Here is a 13,261-nt window from a genome sequence, read left to right as displayed (position 1 = left end):
TTAAAACTGAAGTGCCCACTACTCTACCAGGTACAGGATTAATTAAGCAGAATGTAGCTCAACTACAATTCAATTCTGCAAAAATCTATTAAGCTTCTGCTGTGTACTAGGCTTGTATCAATCAATCCTTTTCTTTTAGTGCAGATCATGATCCATTAGCTATTTTGACTTTCCTATCATACAGCTTACTCATATGATATTTGGTATGTTTGCTGAATTGAAGATGAGAAGACAGAGGGAATGTGATAATAGGTCTCTCATATTTGAGAGGCTAACACAAGGAAGAAGAATGAGACTTATTGTGATTATTTCAGCAAGGGTTAGGACCACTGAGCAGAAATTATAGAGAGGTTAAATTGAGATCAACAAAATGAAAAATTTCTAACCAATAGTTAAAAAATGGAATAGGCTAACTCAGGCTCTTGTATATTGGAGGTCTTCAAACAAGGTCTTTTTGACCACTTGTTTGGGAAGTTAGAAAAATGATTAATGATTTAGGCAAAGATTGGACCAGATGATCTGTGAATTCAAATGTGACTCAATCTAACTTTGTATTTCTAGAGTTAAGATGTTTTGCCATCAAGAACCAAGCCATTTAGTAAAGATTTGCCTAGTGAAATTTGTTTCAAGTGAATCAGTCATAATGGAGACAAAAAAAATGGAAAAAGCATCTAGCTGCCATAGAACACAGTTCTTTAAAGCAGGAAGTAAGTGGCAAGACCTAAAATAAAGACATGGATCTGAGACATATGCAGAAAATAGCCTTGGAATCAGTAGCATTGGTAGGGAATCCCGAGCTCATTAAGTCTGGTATCATTAATCTCATATTTAAAATCTCTACCATTTAGTCATCAATCCTCTGTTTGAATATCTTCAGTGGTGGAGAACTTGTCCTTGATGTAGTTCATTCTACATTGGCGAATTCTAATTGTTAGGAAGCTTTAAAAAATCCCCAAATTTGCCTTTTTGTAACTTTCATCTATTCACATCATTGATCTGCTCTCTAAGAAATTTACTTCATCTGTGACAGCTCTTCAACTTCCAAATATCTGATAACTGTTATCCTTGTACCTTCTACATCTTCTATGAGTGTATGGGTGTTCACCAGGCACTCAAATCCCACCTGTGACTCAAAAAAACTAAAGGATGCAAAGTTGCCACAACCTGGTAAACCATCTTGGCAGACAGGCTAAACTAGGTTAAGGGTAAACCTGTTGGTGAGTTAAGGGGGAATGTTTATCCCAAACACATGAAGTCTTCTTCTGGTGGAATGGGTTAATGAGAACAATTTGTTCCAGAGGCCATGATGGTGGCTGAAGCAGGCATCATGGAAGGTTTAAACCTTGGTCAGACATCGAAGATGCCAAGGTCATCTATTGCATCCCAGGCCATTGCTGGTCTTTCTGACTTTTGTCTTATCACCGGATCTTGATGATTCTGGAAGGGAAAGTGAGGCTGATGACTTTGTGCAACTCTGCCTCACTTATATCCAATTCACCCGTGACTCAAGACATCACCTTGTGAGGACGTTGATTCTCTTTGTAAATGAAGGACAAACAACAACAGCACATCACTATGTTCAAATTTAGACATTACATGTATCTGCAACTAATCTTTTTTTTTTGCATGACCATTAGTCCTCCACCATTCTTGTTGTCTTCAATTGGCATATTGCAATTTGTTTAAATTATTTTTAAGGTATGAAACTCAGAACTGAACACAGTATTATAGGAGAATGTAAATTCCTTAAAGAGCCCTTAAATTTCTATCACTTCTGTGTTGGTACCTCCAGAATTTAGCACAATTCCTTACACATAAGAACATAAATACTAGATATATGATTTTTATTGATGTAGGGAACCCCTCAGTAAGAAAACTCCCTCTGTTGATGCAGGTGGGCAACTTCATTGAAACGGATAGTCTTTAGTTGTCTAAAATACTGAGAAGTTAAATGATTTTCCTAGGCTCATATAACTTATGTATCAGAGGCAAGACTTGAACCCACATCTTTCATCTTGAAGGTTGGCTTTCTAGTCACTATTCTATACTGCTTCTCAGAGCATTTGATAGCTTACTCTATAATAGGGGATTATTACATTCCTTTTTGTTCATTGATGAATGAGGTATTACCAGGTCAGAGTTTAATAGAGCTTCCTTCATGCTAGAAATTATACTTCTATTACATCAGCCCAAAATTTCATCATATCTTTTGTCTACCACATCATAGTTAACTCATATTGAACATCCAATTCACTAAAACTTTAACATATTTTTCACATGAACTGCTTTTGTAGACATATCTTACACTATCTTTGTGTGATTTTTTAACACAAGCATAACACCTTACACTTATTTATAATACATGTAATCCTGTTGATGAACTCATTGCAAAGAAGGTATAGCAAAGGTCATTTTTTCCTGTGCCACAGATAGGAGTCTTCATAAGGGATCCTGGGACTTATTAAAATGGGGGACCCTATGAGGAAACTGCCATATGGTACAGTGGATACTCCACTGGACCTGGAGTCAGCACAGGCTACCCTCTGTGCCTGGAATGTAATACATTCTCATATTTACCTATTTAATTCTTCTTTTCTTTCAAGGTCTTCTCACAGGGGACTGGAGGTGACACCTGTGGGATGACCTTGAAAGAAAAGAAGAATTAAATAGGTAGCTGAGCCAGAACCAGAGGGGAATATAAAATGAATGACCTGCCCCTCTTTCACTCTCTTTCTTTGATGGCTGTCAGTGTAAAGTACTGCTTTGTCCTTCTGGATAAAAGATGGACAGTTAGCTGAAGTCCCCCAACCAGACACTATATTGAAACACTGCCCCTTTTGTGTTTCCTTCTTTTTCTACTGTAGTGAATAAGTATTCAAATTTAGGAGATGCTGAGGTATCATTTTGCATGAGCAACTAGAATTGAGAGTAGAGTCCGCTAAAAGGTACAACAGTAAGTTCAGGAATTGGGAGGTAGCCAAGCAGGATCTGGAGATACATATCCCCAGGCAATGATCTTGTGGGCATTATAAGATCTGAAGAGATTATTAAACTACATTGAATAGCCTAGCCAGCAACAGTCAAACCAATTAAGGAAGCATTATAACAGTTAGGTGACAAGTGGCATCTTACCCTTCCCTGGACTTCAAGCACAAAAGAACAGGAAGAATGAATCAGCAGCAGCAGAGTAGCTCAAGACAGCAGATAGTTAAATCTAAGAGGAACTTTGTGAGGACTCTACAAAAGATGAAAAAAGACTTCTAGGTCCCAGAGTTGGGAGGTACAACTTTGTCACAAAGTTTTTCTATGCACATACTTCACTATAATTAGACTATATGAGCCTATTCTTCACAGGGATCTTGGTTGTACATGGGGAAAAAACAACCCTAGATTAAGGGAAGGTTTCACACCAATTGTTCTACTTATATTTTCTCAGTAAATCCCATTTCTAAAAGTCAATAATTGAGTTAAACTGGTTGAAAGATAATTGGGAGTACCCTGATATCAGCACAGGGGGTGCAGTGGGAGGCCACAGTATGAGAAGCCATAAGTCCTCTGAGTTACCACTATAACCCTGAGGGGTTTAGCACTTGGTTGCAATCTGTAAATGCAAATGCTGCAATGGGCAAGTGAGTCCCAGAGTATGCACTACATATCCATCTCAGTAAATTTCATATACTTATGAGTAGCCGCAGTAGGTTATAATGGAAAAGAACACCACGTTTGTCATCTGAAGACCTGCTTTCTATTCTCAGCTCTGCTACTCACCTGTGTAATGCTGGATAATCACTTCCTTTCTGGGTCTGAGTTCCTTCATCTATAAAATAAGGGGTTTGGACTAAATTATCTCTAATATCCATTCCAGCTCACAGTGTAAAGTAACTTCACTTAGGACAAAATTGTTTTGCACCTTTGTATTCCTAATTTCTAGCACAGGTTCAGAAAAAGGTTTTATTGAATTAGATTGGACCAGAGGCATATATGGTAGATTTTCATATAAACAGGTGACATGGATTCTTTAATTGAATATTAGTTAAAAGAAATACTCATCTTTTGCTCCAACATTATTTGATTTAATTAACAAATATTATTGTTTAATCACATCAATGCATGGATATACTTTTCATACTATTCTTTAAGGACTGATTCATTTATAAGTTTTGACAAATTTTTCCTAACACACTTTTTATCTCTTTGTCATTTTTGAATCAGCTGAATTATTTTGGCTTGTTTGTTCTTACAAAGGTAGAGCTATTAATTCCAAGCAAAATTAAAGCACATTGTTTTGAACACAATTAGCTTTCACTTGGAAAACACAGACCAATTAAACTTCCTTTAATCTGGTTCCAAATGCTGAAATTGGGAAAACAAAACATCACTATGTTAATTATATCATAGTCTTAGCAGTGATTCTATTGTGCACTGCTATATTTCCACCTTAATTTTTATACAAATCAGCAGACAAATTTCAAGGAAAACATATGAATTAAGTATTACTAGATGGAATATTAGAGAAGTTAGAAATTTCATGCACAAAAATCTTTTAACTGGAAATAAGGACAGTTGGCAAATACTTTTTTAAAAGTAGAGAACTCTTTTGTATAAATTAATCATATGTGTATTTGATAAGAAATTTCCTGCTGTAAGTGTATCTAAACTGCATATTAGATCATCACTAATCTCTCTAACCAATTCTTTTGGGTTTAAAGACTATTTTATTCTCCATGATAAAAAATAATTTGTATGAAAAAAGGAAGGGAAACTATGAAACTTTCTGTTTCCTGTTGACATAATGACAGATATCATGACATAAATATCTTTAATCTAACTATATAGTCAATGTGATTCAAACATTTTCCTGATAAAGGGTTCTATGCACAATAATTTCACAGCTGTGGAAGGATAGTAGTCACTGAATGAGGTGAAGTTTTCCATAACAGTCTTAATTGCATGGATTTAATAGCTATTTCAGATTATAAAGTAGTTCCATTCATTGATGATGAATTCCAAGTAGTTTCCTGTCATAAGAGCATCAGGCAGAATTCAGGGTCATTGTAATTCTGAGAGAGGAGTTATTTTTGGATTCTTGCCTTTGCATGCTGAGTGTGATCTCAATGACTTTAGTACAAAAATTAGCAGACTTCACAAATGTCAGGAACTGTATATTCACAGCAAATTGAGCTAAATACTTTAATACTCATAGGAAGGATCACTTTTCTTCTAGAATGTTTTGTATTTCTTCTAGTTTATCCAAATTATTTCACTATTTTTCCAAAAAAACCTGATGAAGAAGACCATGATAATTATGTGATATGTGTAATAGTTATTTTACCACATAGTATTGAGGAGAAAAAAAATAAAAATGTTTTAAGAAAAGCAATTTAATACTCACTCTTTATTTTCTTTTTTCCTCTAAAACAAGATAGCAAATTTGTGGGTTCTATTTTAACAACAAGAAATTTGCACATTTATTAGATTTTCCAAAAAGGCTTTTTTTAAAAAAAAGATCTTCCTGTTATGAGAAATTAATCCAACTTTGCCATATGTCTTTTACTACCATGGACATTCTCAGTTATCCATCATTAGCCTATGGATGGAAATCAAACAGGGATTAGGAAGGAGAAGAGTATACAATATACAACAGTGGATTGGTTGGATGACTTATTTTAAGGAGGAAGTTGACACAGAATCATAGAGTTGTAAATCTAGAGCTAGAAGGACTCTCTGAGGTCATGTCCAATGGTGTCAAACTCAAATAGAAATGGATACTGGTGGCACCGTGGTAGAGCACTGGGCTTAACATCAGGAAGATATGAGTTCAATCTGGACTCAGACATTTACCAGTTAGATGACCATGGACAAGACACTTAATCTCTGTCTGAATCAATTTCTCATCTCTAAAATGTAGATAATTATAACATCTATCTAACTATGTTGTTGTGAGGATCCAATGAGATAATATTTGTAAAGCACTTAGTATTATGTTGATGGTACTGCACTGCTGCTGTTGATCCCTGTTGCTGCATACTGATTTAGAAAACTAGACATTAACAATATGTTGTACTGTATGTTTAATTTATTTTCTTAAACATTTTTCAATTATATTTTAATCTGCTTCGTGCCTGTGCTAAGAGTTTTGGCAGCTAGGAATTTGATGCTTCTGATGAAGTTCAACCTCTTCATTTTAAAAGCGAAGGAACTGAGGCCCAATGATAGTAACTTGTTCAAGATTTCATAGATAGTGATGTTTTAGTGCCATCTAGTAGGGTGCTGCCTTCTCCTCCTCTTCCTTTGCCTTCTCCCACCAGTGCACTGAGTAAGATTCGGCTGCCTGGTCCTCACAGTAGTTACAAATCTCAAATATTTGGAGATCTTACCACATGGTGGATACTGAAAACACAGAAACTGAATTTGAGCAACAAATATGGAGAATGATGAAGTGGAAGAAGAAACTGGTGAAGATACAAACAGCAAAGCTTGTCAGTTGACTATTCAGATGATGCAGATTCTTAAATTCTTGCAGCTTTTCAAGAAAGAATGGATGGTTTAGTACATCTAAAGCAGCTAAGCAACATGTGAATACCCTCAAAAAACTTCAGGTGAAATGTGCCTAGATAGAAGCCAAGTCCTATGAGGAAGTTCATTCTCTTGAAAATATGTTATTATTTCTTGTTGTTGTTATTCAGTCATTTAAGTCATATCTGACACTTCATGACCTCATTTGGGGTTTTCTTGGCAAAGACACTGGAGTGGGTGGCCATTTCCTTCTCTAGCTCATTTGACTGATGAGGAAACTGAGGCGGACCGGGTTAAGTGACTTGCCCAGGGTCATAATCAAGTGTCTGAGATCAGATTTTAACTCAAGAAGATGAGTCCTCCTGACTTCAGACCTAGCACTCTATCCACTGTGCAACTTAGCTGTACCCATGTTGTTATTTACCACCTACTTTTGATAAAAGAAGTGAAATTATTTATAGAATTTATGAACCTACAGAGGAAGAATGTAAAAGGAAACCAGATGGTAATGAGATTTCAGAGGAAATAGTTATAAGTAGTTAAACTATACAGTTAAACTAAACAGTTTTAAGTAGTTATAACTATAAATATTTATAAGCTTGAAGGGACGGGGGGAGAAATAAAGGAAAAAAAAAAGACCCTAAAAGAATTGCTGAATTTTGATTGACTTTTTTTCTTAAATGCTGACTCAGTGATATGGTTCAGGAATGTAATGAACCTATCCTTGAAGCAGTTGAAAGGCATTACAGTGAAGTTCTCAGAGGCTGGCCACCCTATCAGTTTTATGATTGAATTTCACTTTGAACACAATGAATATTTCACAAAAGAGGTGTTGATGAAAAATATATCATAAACAGTCAGAGCCAGATTATGCTGATCTTTTCTCTTTTGATGGATCAGAAATTTTGAGTTTCACGGAGTGTCACAGAGATTGGAAAAAAGGGGAAAAATGTCACTTTGAAAACTATCAAGAAGAAAAAGAAATGCAAGGCATGTTGGACAGTTTGAATTGTGATGAAAACAGTTCCTAATATTTCTGTCTTCAACTTCTTTTCTCCTTCTGAAGTTCTTCAAAGTGGAGACTTGGATGATGACGTGGAAGCTATCATTGCTGGAGACTTCAAAATTGGTCACTTTTTGTGTGAGCATATTGTCCCAAAGTCAGTGTTTTATTTCACAAGAAAAGCTATTAAGGGTAATGATAATGATGAAGGTAAGGAGACTGCTGATGAGGAAGGGGAAGATGAATTTGATAAGGGAAATTATTTAGAATATGACCTAAAGAAAGATCCAAACCAGCTAAGTGCAGGCAGAAGCTATCAGTGTGGGTGTGGCCTTGAGGAATGCTGCACTGTCCCAGCCTAGACATACCTAGGTATGTCTTGGTAGGATCAAGTAAACAATTCTTCATAAAAAGAAAAAAAAAAGAATGTTTAAGAACAAATCTAAGCTACCTAGCATTTTATTCTACCTAGCATTTTAATAGTATAATTTCTGCCAGATACATACAATGCAGTATATCCCCTATCACTTCCATTGCTACGTTGTTTGGTTCTGGAAAAGTCTTTTGTCATGTAATGATTAGACTACAGCTGCAAAAATTCTCAAAGTTGTTCAATGAGAGTAATATTGGTTTAGAAAAAGAAATCCTTCTGAAAGACTAGCCAAAATATCTTTTTCAGTCTGATGGTTGAATCATCTTAAGTCTGTTTGCAATAGCTGTGCCTTCATTACTTAGAGAAAGGCAGTGACTTATATCAACTAGGAGACAATGCATTTTAAAATTTGATTTTTGAAGAGACTAGTATGCAGTTAAGAATTCCTAGTGAGAACTTCAATGTTCACAGTTATCTGCTTGTTTATGGATTTTTGTATTTGAATGTCATGGCAATCTGCAAAGAAACTTTATCGTATTAAAATTATAGTTTACCACTGGGATGTGAATAAAATCTACTATTTTCAGAAGTTACCATCCTTTTATGCTTGTGTAACTCTGTACATTCAAACTGAAAGCATCTTTCCTTTTCTTTTTGATGTTGTTGTATACCTTCAGGCAAAACTGTCACTTATGCCACCCGATGTAAGCCCATTTCAGATACTTTTGTTCCAATTTCAAAACAAATTACCAAGAAGAATTTTAGTTCTCATAGGATAATGTCTTATTTTTGACACATCTGGATATTTACCTTGAAGTTATAAGTAATGGAAATTATTTGGGAGAAGCGACCAGTCCTGTATTTTAAAAAGCTTCCTGTATTTATCAATGTGCTAGTATAGCAGACAAAATTTCAAATCATAATAACTCTTTAAAGATCACTATTGTTAAAGTTAAACTTATTATGGTCTGGGGTTGAAGCTAGGGAGAGGCTTTGATTCCAATTCTCATTTTTAATATGTTAATATGTTATTTAATCTACTCACATATTTAAATGAGTTGTATATTTACTTATCTACCTCATAAGAGCATTAAAATTTATTAAGTTACATTATATAAATATTGTTCTTAATATTAAAAGGTCAGAAATTTTAAAAAAAGGTTGTACAAATAGTAAACATCAGAAGTAGGATTTGAATCAGTAGTAAGCAGCAAAAGTAGAGTTCGAAGCTAGGCCTTTTAACTTTATATCAAATATTTTGTATTTTTTTGTTTTGTTTTTCACTGTACTATATTGTTTTGCAAAATAATAATAATGATTATAATAATAATAGCATAAGCAATGAATGCCTTAAAGTTCCAAATGCCATTACATTGTTACATCACTGGATCCTCACAATAAACCCACAAAGTTGGGAATGTTAGTATTCACATCTACATTTTACAGAAGAATGAACCCAGACTCTCAGATGGTAAGACTTTTGCCCAGGGTCACAAGGCTAACAAATGGTTGAGACAGAATCAGAAAAAAGGTCTTGACTCTAAATACAATCTTTCTCTCCCCCCACCCATATCATACTGCCTCCCCAGCTACCTTAAGCATGCTTAAGTAGCTCCGCCTTCAAGCAGCATCTAGCTAAGGCATTCTTCTGTGTTTCTATGTTGAGATACACCAGAGAATCCATTACTTGACTGTTAGGTAAAACATTTTTAATCAATGATCTGGATGAAAATAGAGCAGGAATGCTTGTCATATTTTTAGATGATATAGAGCCACAACAGATAATATTTTGATGACAGTTGGTATTCAAACAGATTTTGACAGCTAAAATGGTAGCCTCAAGTTACCTGAAATTGAATTGGGATAAAGGCATTTGGATGGAAAAAATAAATAAATCAATTATACAAGTACAAGCTTTGAAAGAAATTGACTGATAGTAACTATTGTGGGAGGCAGTGTGGAAAGAAACAATTTGGGGAATTGTGGGATAATATGTTCAGTATGAAACACTATCGCAGCATGGCCATCCAAAATGGGAAGGAAGGAAGGAAGGAAGGAAGGAAGGAAGGAAGGAAGGAAGGAAGGAAAGAAGGAAGGAAGGAAGCAGGGAAGGAAGGAACCTAAAGATGGAGGAAGGGAAAGAGGAAAAAGAAATGAAAAAAAGTAAATCTGTGGAGCAGACTAGGAAAGCAAGGATCAGAATTTTTTAAATTGCTTGCTATTTAAAAACCCAAGAACATACATTAGTTGTTGAAGAACTCCTTATTCAATAAAAAAAAAATTGGAAGGAAAACTGTAAAAAAGATTGTTAAAAATTGAATAAGAATATCATTATGTGTCATTCACTACAATTAGTTACAAGTATAAACATGATTCAAATATAAAATCTCATGTAATTTTTTTAAATGGAGAAAATGGATGGAAATTACTTTCCCAACTATAACTGGAAAAGAATCCATAACGAAAAAAAAATATAAAACTTACCATTTCAATTAAATGAAACTGAAAAACTTTTGCATAAAGAAAATCAATTCCTCTGGGATAAGAAGTATTATGCAAGTTTGGGGGAAAAAGTTCTTTTTTATCAAAGATCTCCAGTGAAGGTCTGGAACTTAATATTTATAGGAAATTACCACAAATATACATATGATTGATAACATTATCTCTAGATAAATGGTGAATGGTGTTCAACAGTTCTCAAATGCAGAATTATAAACTGTAAACACTATCACTAATAAGATAAATTCAAGATCAAATGATGTTTCTTATACCCAACAAGATGGCAAAGTTAATGCAAAATTATAATTGTCACTTTTAGAGGGGCTGCAGTAAGACAGGTACACTAATACCTTTTTGATGAAGCTGTAAATTGCTCATAGTTTAGAAACTATTATAAAATTATGTCTAAAAAGTGACTACAATCTTTATACTCGGTGACCTAGAGATCCACTTCTACACATACATACCAAGGATGTAAAAAACTGAAAGAACAATGCCACATGCACCAATATGTTCAAAGAAGAAATTTTGGTGAGTAACAAAGTGGTTGCCCATCTATTGAAAAACTGTGGTACAACACTATAATAGAATATTTTGTTACATGAATATGAATATGAGAAATTCAAAGAAATTTGGCAAGACAAATGAAATGATGAAGAGTACAGTAATTGGAGCTAGGAAAATTTTAAACTATGATTACAAAAATGTAAATGAAAAAATTGCTAATCAATCCAGATCCTGAAGAGGAAATAAAATATAAATATATAAATTATAAGAGAGAGACTAAAGGTGTGAAATTTTGAAAATGATGTCATGTATACTTATGTGTGGTTCTTCTGTTAGAAAGATAGATAGATAGATAGACAGATAGATAGATAGATCCAAAACTGTCCCTAAGGTATATGTAATTAAGGGATATTGCAGAGATATTTTCAAAAATCAATGTCATATTTAAAAAGTACTGAATAAAAATTTAAAAGACAAAATTAGATCAAAAGAAAGAAAATACACCTAACAATCATAGCAGTATATAAACAGAATGGTCTAACTCAAAAAAATAGCTCACTCTTTGTTACTGGAATGTTCAGTCAGAGACTGGCCACCTGTCATGAATATGGCAGACACCTTTGGTTAGCATCTGTCTCCCTATTTTATGCTTAGCTTGATGTTAATAATCACAAGGTTGTCAAATTCCCAGTATTGTTAAAATTTTAAAAGATTTTTTTTGCCAAGAAAACCCCACATGGGGTCATGAAGAGTCAGAGCAGGACTGAAGCAACTCAAGAACAAGAACAACAATGCTCTGGAAATTATCTAACTATAAGTTGTGAGGTGCTGGTCTGAACCTCACTTTGATTAGACCATTCTCTAAACCACCAGACAATAAATTCCAAATATCTAGGACCAAACTAGTTTAATGTTTTATAAATTATATCTAGGGCTTGACCAAATTTGCTTTTATCAGGAATGTTTGAAAGCCCTATATTCCATTAAGGTTCATTTCCTCTCCACATGATTATATTCATATTTTCTTGATAGGTTTTTCTTGGCCATAACATTTGTTTTAGAATACTGTATTTTAAGGTCCATTCTTCTTAAGAGTGGCAGCTGCCAAGTCTCATGTGATCTTGTCATTCCTTTGTTCTTGAACTCCTATTCTTTTTGTTTGGTTGATAATTTTTAGTTTGATCAGGAAGTGCTAAACCTTGTCTATGACATTTGCAGGTGCTTTCCTTTAAAGGCTTATTTCAGGAGATGGATGGTAGATTATTTTGATTTCACTTTCCTCTTTCATTCTGATACATCTTGGCAGTTTCTGTTTATGATTTTTTTTTGAAATACAGTTTCTAGGCTTTTGGGGGATGGGGAAGGGTGGTAGACATGATTTTTAATTGACCTAATAATCCTAGATTGTTTTTTTTTAACCTGTTTTCTTGGTCAGTTGTTTTTGATAGTAGTTGTTGGTTTTTTTTTTAAATTGTTGCTTCTGCTGTCCATTTATGGCTTCTAGGGTTGTTCGTAGTAGATCTGTACTCTTCTAGTTACTAAACACCACCATCTTCCCACAATTCTGGCTCATCTCTTTAATACCAACATTTTACCAATGCTATGGTATGACTTTAATTCGTACTGCAGTATCTGAAGAATTGAAAATGAGTTTCATTGATAAGGATCATATACAGCAGTGATGTTCAAGCTATAACACATTATATACCAAAAACTGTGAAAGAACAATAGTTAATTATGCCATCAAAGAAAAGTAGAAAAGAAAAAGAAGATGGGTTAATTGCTACATTTACTGCATTAGTATCCTTGAAAAGTGTCAAGAGAAACCAATGAAGAGTCAAGAGAAACCATGTGCCCCATTTGCAAATTTGTGAGATGCCATAGATAAAAATTTCACACCAAACAGGAGAGTATGGATGCACCAGGATCTGCATCATCTGGGGAAACACCAAGATCTATTTGTATATTTAAGCGTACAGTTAGGTCTCTATTTGTATGAAAAATCAATTATCTAGTGTGGTCACATGTATTTAAATTTGGGATTTTTGCCTTTTTATTTTTATAAAACCCTACATTTTTCCCACATCATGCCAATCCCTCAACCTATTAATTCTCTCTCAGGCTATCACCCCTGCACTAGCCATAGTCTCCTCCTTTCCTTTCCCTTGGTGAACCAGTATAATTCTATACTATCTTATTCCCTTGAGCCTTTTGCACCTTATCATATGGTTGAATGCCAAGTCTTGGATTAATCTCACCATCCACTACCTTCACTCCTACAGTACACAGTTCCAAATTGATGTAGAGAAAATTATACAACTTTCCTGCCTGGATCCACTACAAACTTATATCACATAAACTCA

At 34.5% G+C, this 13,261-nt stretch overlaps 1 pseudogene; it reads left to right on the top strand.

Moving 5' to 3' along the window:
* Nucleotides 1-6,380: 6,380 nt before the first annotated feature.
* Nucleotides 6,381-7,881, top strand: LOC118836764 (annotated as a pseudogene).
* The last annotated feature ends 5,380 nt before the right edge of the window (nucleotides 7,882-13,261 follow it).

Source organism: Trichosurus vulpecula, chromosome 1 (genome assembly GCF_011100635.1).
Source record: "Trichosurus vulpecula isolate mTriVul1 chromosome 1, mTriVul1.pri, whole genome shotgun sequence".
Classification (NCBI taxonomy): Eukaryota; Metazoa; Chordata; class Mammalia; order Diprotodontia; family Phalangeridae; genus Trichosurus; species Trichosurus vulpecula.
The sequence above is the reverse complement of the archived record's forward strand: the minus strand, read 5'-3'. Positions and strand labels throughout refer to the sequence as shown.